The sequence below is a fragment of the Anas platyrhynchos genome, chromosome 14, assembly GCF_047663525.1.
Source record: "Anas platyrhynchos isolate ZD024472 breed Pekin duck chromosome 14, IASCAAS_PekinDuck_T2T, whole genome shotgun sequence".
Classification (NCBI taxonomy): domain Eukaryota; kingdom Metazoa; phylum Chordata; class Aves; order Anseriformes; family Anatidae; genus Anas; species Anas platyrhynchos.
This window is the reverse complement of record NC_092600.1, coordinates 4,457,171-4,472,375: the sequence shown is the minus strand read 5'-3', so window position 1 is coordinate 4,472,375 and position 15,205 is coordinate 4,457,171. Positions and strand designations below refer to the sequence as shown.

The 15,205-nt window shown below is 47.5% G+C and overlaps 1 protein-coding gene and 1 long non-coding RNA gene across 27 annotated transcripts in view; one reads left to right on the top strand and one right to left on the bottom strand.

Moving 5' to 3' along the window:
* MYOT (myotilin) overlaps nucleotides 1–1,129 on the bottom strand; it is a 29,279-nt gene extending 28,150 nt beyond the window's left edge. For all 3 annotated transcript variants that reach the window (XM_072023571.1, XM_072023570.1, XM_027468479.3), the window contains exon 1: nucleotides 940–1,129. The gene's annotated coding sequence lies outside the window, so the exon portion shown is untranslated. The remainder of the gene's footprint in view (nucleotides 1–939) is intronic.
* Nucleotides 1–15,205, top strand: part of LOC101794131 (uncharacterized) — a 61,099-nt gene that overhangs the window by 26,426 nt on the left and 19,468 nt on the right. For 11 of the 24 annotated variants that reach the window (XR_011803442.1, XR_011803439.1, XR_011803449.1 and 8 more), the window contains 5 exons: nucleotides 4,817–8,179; nucleotides 8,743–8,865; nucleotides 10,371–10,458; nucleotides 11,385–11,813; nucleotides 12,162–12,304. This is a non-coding gene — a long non-coding RNA (uncharacterized lncRNA). Of the gene's footprint in view, nucleotides 1–3,530; nucleotides 3,656–4,816; nucleotides 8,180–8,742; nucleotides 8,866–10,370; nucleotides 10,459–11,384; nucleotides 11,814–12,161; nucleotides 12,305–15,205 lie in introns of all 24 variants that reach the window. The other 13 variants (XR_011803436.1, XR_003500505.3, XR_003500504.3 and 10 more) reach the window with 13 other exon arrangements.

Here is a 15,205-nt window from a genome sequence, read left to right as displayed (position 1 = left end):
ATCTGACTTTGGAAGGCTCAAAAATCCCCTCCCTGTCCCTTATTTTCACTGCCCTTTGGATAAGACCTAACCAGAGTGTGTGAGATGTTTATTGTGCTGTGGCTGCTGCATGGCCAGGGCAGGAACAGGGCGTCCTGCCTCCTTGGCTGCTGTAGGGGAATACCCAGGAAATACCCAGGTGTTCTCATGACTCATGCTGGTACCTTTGAGTTAATTTGCTGGTCTGTGAACTTCTGTGGTTGCAAACGATGTGCTGTTAGAGGATCAGAACAGTCTGCTGCTGCTGAAAGGTAGAACGGGATGAAAGACTAAATCCAGATCCCATGCCTATGGCTCTGGGAATCCCTCTCCATACAGTTCTCAGTGCTATGAAAAGACTCTCGCTGAAAATACGCATTACGTTCTCTGGCCACCCTCTTCCCTGTAGCATCTCTGTCCCTCCTCTTTTCTTTTTTACCTGCTGGTGAGCCACCTTTAGGAAGAAGCCGTGGAGCCCAGCAGATGCTCAGCAGCACACCTGAGCCTGCAGCCCAGCTGAGTGTAAAGCAGCAGCTGAATGGCACTAAATGAAGTATTGGTGGATCGGCTGCTTGCAAAGTAACTTGTTAATGGAGTGAGGTGTTCAAAGGGGAGAGCCCATCATGGCTTCACCCCATGCACACACACTTTGGGGCTGGAACAGCCTGGTTCCTGGGCACGAGGGTAAGAGATGCTCCAGTAGGCAGGCATGCTGTGGGGTGGCCTCGCCTGGCTTGCCAGGATGCCTGAACGCCAGCCCTCAAAGAGTCTGCAGGTAAGGCAGAGCTCAGCATGCCAGACAGGGAAGCACCACGATCAGAAATGGCAAATCACAGCCCTGCCTCTCCTCCCCACCCCCTGAAAAGCTATCGCGTAACTTGAGAGTGTAATTAGTATGCTGGAAATTAAAGTATTACTCACCTCTAAGCCATCAGTTTGGGTTTGGGGCTCTCGCTGCCAGCGGATGGAGTCAACGCTGAGTCTTGAAGTGGAAAGTCTGCTCTCCTCCCACTCCCCTCCGAGGACTGAGGGCTGTCTGGGGTGGTGGGTTACATTTCTAACGTGCAGATCCCTGCTCGTGAGTGATGGCATGGCGGGAATGTCAGCTGGATGGGAATAAACTGCAGCAATTTATTCTCTCCAGCATGTTTGAGAGTCAGCAGAGCCGCACCATTAGCTGGAACAAAACAGGCTCAGTGTTGGGATACAATAGTGGCCAGCTCTGGAGTCGCTTACAATTTACCCTGGTAGTGCTCCTGAGTGCTGGAAGGACGCCAGCTCAGGTTGATTGCGATTCTCTGCTTTGAAAGGGGGCCAGAAAAAAAAAAAAAAGAAGCGAGACAAACCTTTGTTAGAAGCAGGCCGCTTTTAGAGCTTTTATACAGATCTGGAATGTAAACCGTTTTTTATTTACTCAGGGTATTAAAGAAATTAGGGGCTGCTCCCACTCTCCAAATGCTGAGGAATGCAGGGGACGGCTTGCATTTGGTGGAGCCAGTTTACACCTTGCTGACTCCAGCAGTTTCGTGTTAGACTTCTACTGAGTCTGGAAGCTGTGCAAAGTCCTGGGAGCTGAAGTAATGTCTGGTGGCAGAAGCATGTTGCCATTACACGTTTAGGTATCAAGCAAGGTGTGTTGTTCGGTGAGGTACCGTGGAGGCGAGGAGCTGGAGCCAGGGCATTTCTGCAGCTCTGGGTTGTGTCTGGGCCCAGCGTCAGTGCAGCAAGTTCACCGGGATGTTCCCGTGCTCCAAAACGCTGCTTTGCAGTGCTCTGGGGAATCACTTCGTGCAGACGTGCACAGGTAGGACGAGATGTCCCCGAGCAAAGCTTTCCAGCCACCCTCGTTTTGTTGCTTTCTGAATGCTGTGGCAGGGATGCAGCTTTGCCACTTGCAGGCTTTCTGTGCGGTTTACAGTTTGGGTGGATGTTTACATCATATTACCATCACAGACCGTGGTGCAGGGATGCTCTGGGAGCTGCACCTGCTTCCTCTGAATGTGTTTTGCCTCTCCAGTTCTCTCTGTGCTCTGAGACCTCCGAGGAAGGGGTCTCAAACTCAAGAAGTGCAGCTCTCCGCTCCTGTGGACGAGCACCTCCACTGCCAGCCAGCGGGATTGACTCGGGTCCTCCAGCTAGACAATCTAGCCCGAGGAATTTAAACTATTATCCACCTCCCGATGGCGTAATTATCAGATGAACTTTTGACACCTGCTTGAAGGCAGGGGTGGTGGGAAGAAACTGGCTATTCCAGCCATCCTAAACCCTTCTCAAAATGGGAAAGCAGCTGGCGCAAAGGTCGCAGATGCTGGGGGCCCTTCTTCCTGAAGGGCTTTGTCAGGAGCTTTTGAAGTGACATTTCAGCTGATAGCACGGCAGGCTCTGGGATAGATGAGGAACAATTTTATTTTATTTTTTTTCCAACAAGAGGTCTTAGCGTGAAAAGAAATGGACCTGCCCTGGGGAGAAACTGAGTGGCTTCACCGCCAAGTTGGTGCCTAGGCTAGGTTTGATGGTAAGAAGTAAATTAATTCTTACGGCCAACATTTAGGTTTGGTGTTCAGGCAGAAACTTCCAGAAGGGTGAGCCCATCTTCCCATTTGTGCTTGCCTTCTGGCACCACTCCCTCGGGTTTAACTTCAGATGTTTTCACATATCTGATATATTTTCCACTGGAAGTTAAAGCTGTGCCCGTCTGAGCTCTATGGACCTATCTGTAGGTAATTTGAGGAGTGGGGAGTGTTGTGGGAGTTGGCCAGCCCTAGGTAGGACACTGGTATCTGCAGAGACCATGTACCCCTGTGCCCACAAGCTGGGTCTCTGCGGGCTGCGTTGTGATACAGCTCCACAAAATGTCTGAATTTATTGAGAGAGCTTCCCAGTGAGTGTGGGTCCAGGTTTTACCCAACCAGAGCCAAGGCATTTCAGAGCACAATGTTTTATCCCGGCCTTTCCCTCAGCAAGTGACTTGCCGGAGCGCGAAGGATTGCGCTCATCACGGCCTTGTTCCATGGCCCTCACGGCACTGCTCTTACAACTGGCTTGTCCCCTGGGTGCCCAGGAAGCATTTTGAGGCAGGGAAATGGCTCCGAGCAGGGACTTGTGGCGTTCCTCGGCCACAGGCTGCCACAGCAAGTGCAGCGGGCGGATGGCGTGCGCCTGGCTCTCGCTGCCCGCTCTGTTTTTAGCTCTCGCAGGAGCTCCCCATGCATGCTCAGCGTGCCTCCCTGACAGCTGCTGCTCCCCGCATGGCCCCCGGGCATCCTGCTCGTGTGCTGCTGGCCTCGGTGGCTCCATTTAGAAGCAGCATTGCCTGTGCTGTGTCAGAGATGTGCTGCCTGCCTCCTCTGCACGGTGCAGCACCGATGTCGGCGTGAAACCCATTGTCCGGCTGGGCACAACTGTCAGTAAATAGTTCTTGGGAAGGACAGAGTGAGTTATATGAGTTGAGCCCCAGGAAAATGATAAAATGATCCTCACTTGTCAAACTCAAACTGGTGTTTCTGTGTGAGGGCAGGACTCCAACTGGGCATCTCACAAACCAGCGGGGTGAGCGCCAGTGGCTGCAGCCCCTCAGGCCCCTGGCTGCTTGTCCTCACCCCTGGCAGGGGGAGCCGGGTCCTCCAGCTCCCTAAAAGTAAGCATGTGTATCTGTTTTTTTTTCCTGCCCTTTGCTTCCAGGAGGGTGTTGTGGTTAATTTCACGTGGCATTAAGGACTGTGTCAGCAAGGATTCCTTTGTGGTATTTCCCACGTAAATAAATCTTGTCTAAGACTCTCGTCCCTAAACAGCCACAGGAGACCCCGAGGCATCTGAAGGATTTTCATTTCTGCCAGATTTCAATTTAGCATGTCATTTTCTTTTACGTTGTTGTTTGATTTGCCCGTGCTCACCTGCCAGCCCCGAGCAAACGGCAGGTGGCACCAGCGCCCTGCTTCAGCTGAGCAGCTGAGTACTACTGAGCATTGAAACTGTAAAAGTAAGGCCACAGCAGAGACTTCTCAAGGTATTATTGTTACAGTTTAAATGTGCCTGGTATCTCCCTGTAGTCCACAAATCCTTGCTTGTGCATCCTGGCTGGGTTGCTGATGTGCGGTGTCCCCAGTATCACGGTGCGTGTGGAAGGCAGGAATTCACTGGATCTGCCGAATGTGCTTAATCCTAAATAACCCTTTAGCTTTTAGCTTGGCAAAACTTAATGTGTCTAAATGAGTCCTGTAAGACCAGGCTCATTTCGGGAAGCTTTACAGTGCTGGAAGAAGGATGAGTTGCTTGTGGCTGCGCAGAGGGAGAGCAGAGCAGCCCTTGTGGTTCTTGTGAGCACGTCGCTGCTCTGGGAGCTTGGAAAGCAGCCGAGGAGTTTCAGTGCTGCGCTGTGTGGGTGCCACTAGCAAATACCGCGGTTATTTTAGGAGGATGTATTTTCTGTCAGACGTTTCTTTGATAAGACTCCGTTCAGACAGGATTTGATATAATGCTGTGTTTTGCTGCCCGTACTAATATGCGTAATATTAATAGTAACACAATGTGATAGGACCTGGGCATCGAGATTGTCATCTAATTCTGCTGAAGATAATGGAAAGAGCTTTCATTGATTCTTCTTCCTTTCAACCTGTGATTTAAACATGGATTTCATTTAGCTCCACCATCTTCAGATGGGGTAAGGTAATAATAACGTATGCACAGGAAGTAAGAATACAAGTTCTGGTGTATTAATTTATGGGTATGTAAGTGAAGGGTTATGGGGGTTTTCAGCACAGAGTAGCCTTGTGAAGTAACTCTGCGTTTGGCCACACAGGAATTGGGTTCTTCAACACTGCTGTAAATAGCTGTATCCAGTGGTTCTGAGCAGAATGGTCCTCAGCTCCTACGTGAAGGTAGGGAGACACGTTTCCTGATAGGTAACTGACACATTTTCTCATATGTTACTGCACAACCGGTCAGCTTCCTCCTGTGCTGAGACCAGTTTGGGCTGGGGACTGACTCCAGAAGCTGTGGTTTGCACTCAGAGGCACTGCCTGTTGCTGTGTGCTGAAAGCAGCCCCATTACCATCTCCCTGGTGTCCCATTGCTGCTTCACCAGCCTGGCTCACCTGCATCATGCTGTGTGCAGGCAGGAGGAAAGGGAGAGGTTTGGGATAAGGGCTGTCACCCCATCCTCTTGCTCCTTCGCTCCTCTCCAGCGTGTGCTCACAGATAACGTGTGGCATGACGTGGCTGGTGTCTTCTGGGTGAGCTTCCTGCTGGGTGCTGCAGCACAACGTAGGGATGCCCGAGCCCAGCTGGGACAAGCAGCAGTGCTTTTTCTGCAGGCTCAGCTGGGGGACACCTAACAGGTAGGATGTTACTGGTTTTGGCACCCATCCTGACCAGCTAAAGCTTGTCGTGTGTGCTCACAGACTGCTTGCTGCGTGGTGGATGTGCTGAGACATTTGCAAAACTTGTGAATTTGTACTCCTTTTACACCAGTTGCTTTTCTAAGGCTGTTTTCCAGGTGCAGCTGCATACCTGCTACAGTAAGAGCTTGAATGTGCTGATTACTTCAGCATCCTTCACATCGCTCAGTAGTTACAGAGCTCCTGGATAGCTGTGGTGACCAGGGCAAGTGCTTTAGTGTAACATGCAGATCTATGGCTTGGTGTGGGTATGGTTCCCTTTGAATCCTTTATTGAGGAAGGGTTCCTGAAACAACAGTGCTGCTTGTATGAAACCCTGTTTTGACAGCTAATGAAAGCTTGAATCCTTACAATGCTGGTGGATGCCATTTCTGTTACAATTATCACCAGCAGCTCTGCAATTTGGGGAGCCAAGTTTCACGGAAAGCACGATTACTCTAGGACTTGTTAAAAAAAAAAAAAAAAAAAAAAAAAAAAAAAAAAAAAAAAAAAAAAAAAAAAGGCAGCACTGACAATTTAGCGTATTTGCTTCCCAGAACGTGCTGCGTGAGCCTGAGCTGACATGTGTGAGAGCAGGTGGCCGCTGTCAGCGCTGGGGCAGCATGGGGAGGAACCCTGCTGCTGCTTTCCAGCTCCTTGGGCATTGTGTGCGCGTTGCACGCCGTCGCTTGGTGTCCCCAGCTACTGCTGAGAGTGCTGGTCTGCCTCGTGCTGGGAAGTCCTCAGCTCTTCAGCTAATAGGCATCACTGCTGGCATTGCTTCATTGCAGAGCTTGGATGTGAAATCAATCATTCAGTAGGTACAGCAAGGAAGGGAGCTGAGAACAAGTAGGAGATGGAAGGAGGGGATAGAAGAAATCACATTCATTAACCGGGGTGATGTCGAACTGCTCTTTTTCACTTGTTTCCTGGTTACAGGAGAGGGCAGACGCTCTGAGCATCGCTCTTACTTGCTGTTTGACAGGCTTATCTGTGTGTACGTGTACTTGTGCAAGCCTGTGAATGGTTAGTAAAATTTTTTAAGTTGTGGGTCAAACCTGCCCAAGTTAGCAGCGAGCAAAGCTGCTGGGGCATGCAGCCCAGCGTGTGGCTGGTCGTTCCCTCTTCCTCACCACCGCTGTGCAAGTAACAGACACCGTCCACATTTCTGCTTGGCATCTTTCCCTGTATTTGTCCTTCTGATCTTGTGTTTGTGACCTCCCCTACTGCTTTGCTGTTGAGCCGCGGAAGTGGATGAGGTGTGGGGCCCGTGGGCTGCTGCCACGAGGAGGCAGAGCTTGCATCCCTGCCCCAGCTGGGCACCGCTGCTCCGAGCACGTGGGGAAGGAGAGCGGCTGCAGCAGCGCACCAGAAAGGAGATTGATCTTCTCAGAGGTTTGAATACCCAAGTCCATTAGAGTTTCCTGGGAAATATCAGCTCAGATTCATGCTGGCGTACCTTGGAAATCTTTTAAAATTAAGTACCAAAAATCAATGCGTTGCAAGACTCCCAGCATGTAATTCTGAACCCATTAGGAGATTTGTGCTAATTTTGAAAATAATCTTTCTATTTTAACTGTTACTTTGAACGTATTTTGAAAGTATTTTGAACTTGTGTATCTGGCAGAAAGGGAACAATTAAAGGAAAGATTACATTGTATTACTTTAATTGTGATGGATTGAATCATTTGCTGAAGGAAAGTATCTACAAAGCGTATCTAAGTGCAGAAGCGAAAATGAAAATGAAAATTGGTCTCAGCTGTTCCACTCCCCATGACAAATGTGTATTTATGTAATCCATCCCTTCTCATATCTTGATAGCACTGCGCACACAGTGCATGAATTAATTCTACTGAGAACTGCGGTGAGATTATCTCTGAGCCCATGTAAGCACAAGGAATCCACCTTTACTCTCAGGTCCCCTATATATTTAGTGTGGCTGTTGCTGGTGCTTGCTCCCACCAGCAGTGCCAAGGCCAGGCAGTGGAGGTTGAGGCACTGGGGGTTTGGTGACAGCCCTTGATTAGCTGGTAGTTTTCTCTTTGAAGGAGCACTTCTTAGAAAGCAGCTGTAGGTGGTTTTCCAGCTGCTCCACATTGGGACAAAACTTCTCTTAGGAGTGAAATTTTGGTCTAAGAGCTTCCTGTGCTGGCAGTTTGGGGAAGAAAAACAAACCTGCCATTGAGAGTGGGAAGAATTCACCGATAGCTATGAGACAGGCTCACCCTGGAGGGCAGGGAAGGAGATCTTGAGCCCATATGGTCTTATTTTACCCTGGTCCCACTGATGTATTTTAATCACCGTGCAGGTCTGGATGAAAAGCAGTGCCTCAAAAAGGCTGGGTTTGGAGATAGGGTGTGCGGTATCTTGACAGAGAGTCGTTTATATCTACCTGTATGATGTACAGACAGTGCCTTAATTCATGCTGTCCTCTCACCACCAGTTAACTGTAATTGTTAATGGCAGGTTCAGTAACAGCGTCCTGCACAACTGCACTAATTGCAAATCCTGGATCTCACTGGAAGCGAAGTCCCCTCCCTCGCAGGAGGGCTGCGAAGCTGCCGCTGCCGGTGTGAGTGAATGCCCCGTGGTGCTGCGTAATGAGAGCGCGGTGGGTGAAAGGAGCGCTGCAGCAACTCGCGTGGCAGCAGTGCCCTGAATTCAGAGCTCTCTTCCCTCACAGGGACACTGCTGCTGCATCTTGGAAGCTGTAAGAGGTCGAAGGAATAGAGTCTAACACCTGCCGTAAGCCCTGTCTCGGAATTTAGCTGGCTAAGGTTGCTTTGGTGAGAATGAAGTAAGAGCATCAGCTCCCCTTCCTGCCCCTCCAGCTACTGGGGACTGAGGGATCCACAGTCTCTGTGCTTCGTTGTGGAAAATGCTTTCTCCACTGTGGGCTAGGGGCATTTTAATTTCATGAAAATCCTCCCTGCGGTATGGCAAGGGTCCAGCTGGCCACATGCTATTGCCATGTGCTGCCAGAATAAAGTGGTCATGTTGGACTTCCTCATCTGCCTGATGAAATAAATTCCTTTTCTCCCCATCAGGATGGGGAGTATATGGGTGTGTATTGGGTATGGTGAAACAGCACGTGGAGGAAAAAGTCTGTCTGCTGGCAGCCGCACGTGTGAACCAAGGAAGAAGGTGGAGATGTGTTCATTGATTGCAGGTGCAAACAAAATTGTTCACCATCCAGTCCCTTGCTCAGAAAGGTATTAAGTCGCTGATGAAACTTGTACAGCTTTCACCTTCAGAAAATCAGGCAACGAATGGTAAACAAATGATGATTTTATTAATGCTGTCCTTTGTGGAGGTTTAAACTAAATCTAGTTTGTGATCTATTGAACAGGTTCTCTCGCCTTAATTTTTGTGGCTCGGCATTACCTGCAGCTGTACTGCGTGAGGGCCAAGCACTCATCACCCCCAGTGGTGCTGTCAGCTGCAAGTGCTCGATACCTCTTGGGACGGGCAGGTATGGAAAGAAGCACAGCAAACACGTAAGCTGCCTGATGCCACCAAACTTAGTGTTAGATCCCTTTGGGGTGTATCATCTGTCTCTAAGCTACTCCAGTCCCTGTTTCAGCCTGTAAGGTGCTGGCAGCTGTTCTGCTCTGTCTTTAGAGCCTCTAACATGAGCGCAGGGGCAGAGGTGCTAAGATGCTGCTGAAGGCAGTGAATGTCTTATGTGAAGCTCAGTGGCATTTTGTCCAGCAAGGGATGTTTTGTCATGCAAGAATTGTATGTGCAAAGGTACAGCAACGGCTTTGGCTTCTAATTAAAGCTGCCCATGGGACCTGTGGAGCTATTGGGACTAGGAAAGCAAAGCTGCAAAAAAGGTTTTTAAATCTGTGTGCTCTGGTGATAAAACCATTTGTATCTGAGGCTGTTAACTGTCCTTTTCTGATCTTTTCTTGGTTAATGAAAGTAGCAGTTGGAGGAAAATGCAAAGGTTTCGAGTTGTGAAAATGCATGTTTGCACCGCTAATCACTTGAAAAATCAATCTCCAGAACTTCATTTGTTAGGAGCAGCTGATTAGCTGCTCTCTGTGCTTTCTCCCTTTTAATAAAACCCCTGAGTCGAACGACAGAAGGGCTATAATTAAGGAGCGTTTTTTTTCCTTTCCCAACGACATTCTGGCAAATGTTAAGCAGCGGGGAGCCGGGCATAAGCAGGACAGAAGAGCCTCTGCACCGCTTGTGTGAGCCTGGGCTTCACCTGGACAGGAGGGAGCTGGGCACTTTGCTCCTCTCTGCCCCAGCACTGACAAACTGGGGTCTGGTCACTGCTGTGTGAGTTGCAGCAGCTCTGTCCTTGCTCTGCTGTCCCCAGGGGACGCTCCTTGTTTGCCAGTTAGCAAACTGTGCCCTGAAGGTGACAACAGCAGTCACAGCAGAGCCAGACTCCAGGTTTCCCTGTGCATCTCTCTGTGTCCCCAAGTTAGATGATGATAAAGTTGACCCAAAGATCTTTTGCTATCTTTCTTCCTAGCAAAAGGTAACACAGAGGTCAATATTTCTGTGCTTGGGAATTTTACCCGGGAGAGTCTTGGCTTGAGTAGGAAAGAATAATTCTAAAGGGTAGGGAAATGGATACGTTAAAATTATAAAGGGTCATGCTTCTCTTAAATGACTTCCCTGCTCAAAGTATCTAGTACAATTTGTCTAGCAAGGCTATAGATAAAAAGGTTGTTCAGTGAACAAAGTTGAAGGCTTTTTTCTTTTCCTGACTGATGCCTTCTGGTTTCTAAATGACCACAAATCAGCCATCTGGCATTGAAAATGTTTTTAGTATGAAAAATTAATCAGATACAATCTAAGCATAATATGACCTTGATTTTTCTCCAATGCAAAAAATAGTTTGCACCCATAAACTGCTGGGAGGAAATATGTCAATAAAGTAATCACTCGTTTTTGTTTTGTAATTGCTCGTTAATTTGTTTGTGTTGAATTGGTCCCCTTTTTTTTCTTCCCCTCCAGGAAAGCAAGCAATACTCCTAGCCGAAGGTCTGCTTTGTGCAGGCAGTTCCCGTGTTTTCTGACCCACCCAGCCCAGCATGTACTTCAGGTATGACCAATGCAACCTGCTGCCTTGGCCAAACAGTAAAGGCTAATGATGACAGATTGGGAGATAATAGTTTTATGGTGTGGACAAATAATTATTAGGCACTGAAACAATTCTATCAAGCACTGCACTTGTGGCTGAGATGAAACTTTAACCCTGGTCTCCAAAGATTAAAAAAAAAAAAAAAGACAAAATGTCAATATGATGAAAGGATGAGACAGGGAAAGAGTCTTGGTTATTTTTCTTCCTTCTTTTCAAAACTGAGCAAAGAAGAAAAAGGATAGTTTCATAAATCCAGGCTCTGCATATTTACACAGAGGCTCCCAGGAGAAAATACACACAGCCACTGCAGATTGACTAGCAGAGTGGTGAGCGTGGCAGCTCTGGCAACTCATGCTCAAAGCTCTGCAGGCTTGGATTGTTTGGGGTTTTTGTCTAAATGCGGCTGCACAAATGCTTTGATAAGAGTGTCTGAAGACTTTTGCTGTATTTTATAGTAGTATCAGTATTAGGTGTAGTAAATGGACAAATTGAGAGCTGTGGGTTGCAGTGCTCCTGGTAATGTGCAGAGCCTCCAGGCTGCCCTGAGGACCATGGGCGGCTGCTCTGTGGGAATCAAAGCAGAGCAAGCAGACTTGGGCAGAGGCAAGCTGAGCTTGTCCTGGCCTTTCATTATTGGTAAAGTGAGGCAGTTGACCTGCAAATGCCCATTCCTTGTGACATCCAAAATTTTTGGAAGTATTCCAATAGCAAAATATTTCCTAGGAAAAGTTGTATGTTGCGTTGATTTCTCTAAGAAGGATCAAGACTTGGTTTCTGAACAATGGTATTGCTGTAACTGTATCTTACGACATTTTTTAGAGTAATGTATTTTTGTTGTTTTTCTTTTCTTTCTTTCTTTCCTTTTTTTTTTTTTTTTTATTCTCCAGAGGATCTGAAGACGTTTAACTAGACTTGGAAGTAGACTGTGTAATGGAGCGTGAAAAAACATTTTAGTCTGACCATGTGCTCTATAATATCAGATCAATCAGCCATCTGGCTTGGGAAAATGGAATCATCTTGATTACCGAAGTGTGCGGATCCCTCTGGGAGCTGCAGTTAGCTGCTGAGCGTCTCTGAAGAGTGCCCTGCTCTCCTCGCATGTCCTTCACAGCAGCCTGCTGACAAGTCTCGACACAAGACAGACACAAATCAATAGCGTGTTTTTAAATGTTACTGAGATGGAATTTCAGGGAGCCTTCATGTTAATGTCATTTGGCACTTACATGGAGTAAACAGCAGACGAGGAAAAGCAGACTTGAATTTGGCTCCAAGAGAGTGATGCGAATCCAGGCCCGGCACCTATTTAACTCCCTGAGGTTGGTTATGTCCCTGCTGTGATCAGTGCATCAACTGGGGGTATTGCTGCTCCTGGGACTCACTCCTGTATGCTTGACACATTAGAACTTCTGGAGTCCTCAGCATGCCAGACGCACAGGCTATCACAATCTGAAGTTCTTCATAATGTACACCTGAAAGCTTGAGTGTCTTCTGCCCAAGTTGTTTAACCTGTCCAGACTGTAAACTCCAGCTGAACTACCTAAATCGGAGACTGGGAGTGGGAACGCAGCACCTTTTTTATTCTGGTTTCAAGTCACTCTTTACTAAGTGTAGCACTTGGTTGTTGTCGTATCTCAAAGCTGACACCAATTTTTCTCTTGTCTCAGGTGTGCTGTGGAAAGGAGATGGCCTGTGCTTGAGCTGTAAAACTGATTGGCTCCAGAGTTGGATTTGTTGTGCAGGTACAGTTGGTTTACAGCACACGTGGTCAGCCTGACCCTTCCCAAAAGAGATCTGAGCATCACCACTGGTAAGTGCAGACAGATGGACAAAATCTCCAATTCTACCCAGACAAAAGTCCTGGGAAGGCAAAGGATGAGTCTGGTGAAACTTTGGGTATTTGGTAGCCCAAGATTTGGGGATTAGGGTGGTAAAATCCCTTGGGTTTCTTAATGGTGCCAAAGTCTGGCCTTTGATTTCCATTGCTTTGTAGCTGTTATTTTTTATTTTTATTTTTTAAATTAAAACTGACCTAAGTGAATGGAAACAACTTGTTTGACCTAGAGACTCCAGCTGCTGAAAGTCCCTAAATGCTGCCCTCCCTCCTTCCCCCAAATCTTAATTTGCATTGTCCTGATTGGTAAACGTGAATTATGGGTTGTTAAGTCCTGGTTCTGGGCAGTTGCATCATGTAGGTGTTCTTGCCAAATATTGTGAGAAGCTTCATCTTTGCTCTTTCCCAGCAAGGGAGTGGTGGAGAGGAGGAGGCAGAGGGAAACTGAGAATCCAGGCAGAGCAAGAGGAGCTCTGGAAGGCTGTCTGCCCTGGTGGAGCTAGAAATGGGTGATGAGCTTTAAAACAGAAGCGATCCATTTCCTATGAGTATTTCAGGAACTTAGCCTGGGTAAAACCTTTCTCTATCCCTAACAGTCCCAGATAATGACCTGTTTCCTACCTTTGATCTTGCAAGCCAAGTGGTTCAGTTATGGTGTACTCAGTGCTGTGGTGAGTGCTACTTAGGGCAGATTTCTGTCTTCTCTGTGGATGAGGGGGTCTAAGGTGGTTTGTTGCTCTACGAAGGAAATAACCTCTGCATCTGTCATCCCACCTGTGCATACTTGGCCTTTTAAGGCTTTTATTCTGGGACTGTAAAGTGTTTGTTTTTGCAGAAGGATGGCTGCTGAGATGTTAAAACTAGGCAGTATATTAACCTAAATGCTGAACATTAAAAGGGTGTTTTTATAACAAAAAAGCCATCCATGGTTCAGAAACAACCCAGGCACGTCAGCTCCGGTTGCTGATAAGCAGGTACTGCCTGTCCTGGGGCGCAGCCTGCAGGAGTGATGGTGTCCAGACGAATTACCAGGAAAAGGCTCTGATGAGTCCTTGACATTTCCGTGCCCAAGGTCAGCCTGCTCGCCCGGATGGGAGGTGTAGGGGAACCTCTCCCGCTGTCCTTATGGCGGCTGTTTGCTCGGGTGCTGTCACGCCTGTGCTGCTGGCTGGGCAATGCAGGCTGCTGCTGCCTCCAGGACCTAGCCAGCCTTCACACCATGCTGCACACCCTCTGCCCGGCACTGCTGCGAGGATGCTCCTGCCTCTCTGCAGCCCTGCTCTTCTCCTGCCCCTCTCCAGCTGCCTTTTTGCACTAGTCTCACCTGCATGTTCTCCACCCTGGTTCATGTTGCAGAATTTTCTGAGAAAAACAAAAACCCCTCTGAGGAGCACATTCTGGCTACCTGGGCGAAGTTACATGGTAGAGATATAGGAAAAAAGACCAGAAGACCTTCCTTAGATACAATGAGAATCCAGAGGTTCTGCGATTTACTGGCATCTATGTTTTGTATTAAATACGTCTGGAGGATGGCTGTCAAATCTGATCTTACGGAATGCGTGTCAACCTTTTATGCTGACTTTATTTGTTTTACCTTTAAAGCAATCGAGCTGCTCCCTGAGGCAGGTATTGCTGTGTGCCACCTTTAGCACAATCAGATTAGCATCGTGTTTGCTCTAAAAGCCGAGGCCTCGGTGCAGCGCCCGAGCGAGTGCTCAGCGTTGAAATGAGATTGTCTGCACAGAGCTCACCGCCTGACCCCTGTTCCCTCGCCCGGCCTTTGAGAGGAGTGTGCTTTCCATATGGTGCTCCTGCTATGCCTGCACTATTTCTAGCTTCAAACGCTGCAATTGGGATGGACAGATATAAAAATAAGGCTTTGATCCTGCCAAGATGTCTGCTGACCACACCGTGGATCTCTTTTGCTGGTAGTCCAACAAGTGTCGTGCCGTGCACCCTTCAGATTATCCCAGCCAATAATAATAATAATAGTAATAGTAATAATAATAATAATAATAGGCAGGTTCACTCACTGTGTTCTTCCTTACCCTATTCCAAGGACTTTTACCTGCGCTGCTTTCTCTCCTGCTCTTCATGCAACCCCATGTGCCTGGATTTGTATGTGCTTTGAATCTGATGTTACTTCTCCAGCTGGAAAGAAAGCAAAACCCATACTCTAGGCAATGAAATGAGTCTTTCACTTCTTGAAGTGCCGGCTAAAGCCTGGGCAAGGATGCTTGAGGTTTTTGATCTTCTTCCATGTCGCTGTTGAGTTTGGCTTGTTCCAGCCCTGCTACCAGGCTGCTCTCCGTTCTTATGCTTTTGGCATTTTAGCCAGGTTGATCCAGGTGGCTTCTAAAACTTGGGTTTTGGCACCAATTGCAGAATCCAGGTGCAGGAATTTTCTCCCATAGCTTAGCAGTTGTAGTTGATATTTTTCCCAGACTCCCCACTAACTAAGGGCAGATCAAAAATGTGATAAAATTAGCTAAACAGATGGAGAACGTTTATTTTCCTTTGGATGTTATGGAAGGGAATTGCAGCTCTTTAGCCTTTTTTCCTGTTGAGTTTTAATTAGATAAACTTATAATTATGCTTCAGAAAAAGAATAATCATACTCTTACTGAGCTTGGGGAGTTAGACTGGATAATCTCAAGAGGTCCCTTCCCATCCTCAGTGATTTTGTGATCCTGCATGTTTTGAAAACCTTCTTAAACTAGCAGTTGATTTTTTTTCATCTTTTCCAAGAACACAAGTAGCTATTATTTCTTAGCAATAGAGGTACTGTGACTCTTGATTATATTAATTTGATGGTTCATAATTTTTCGTTGTTCATAATCTTGTTGCTACTTTCAAATGCTTTTTGTACAGCTGCTG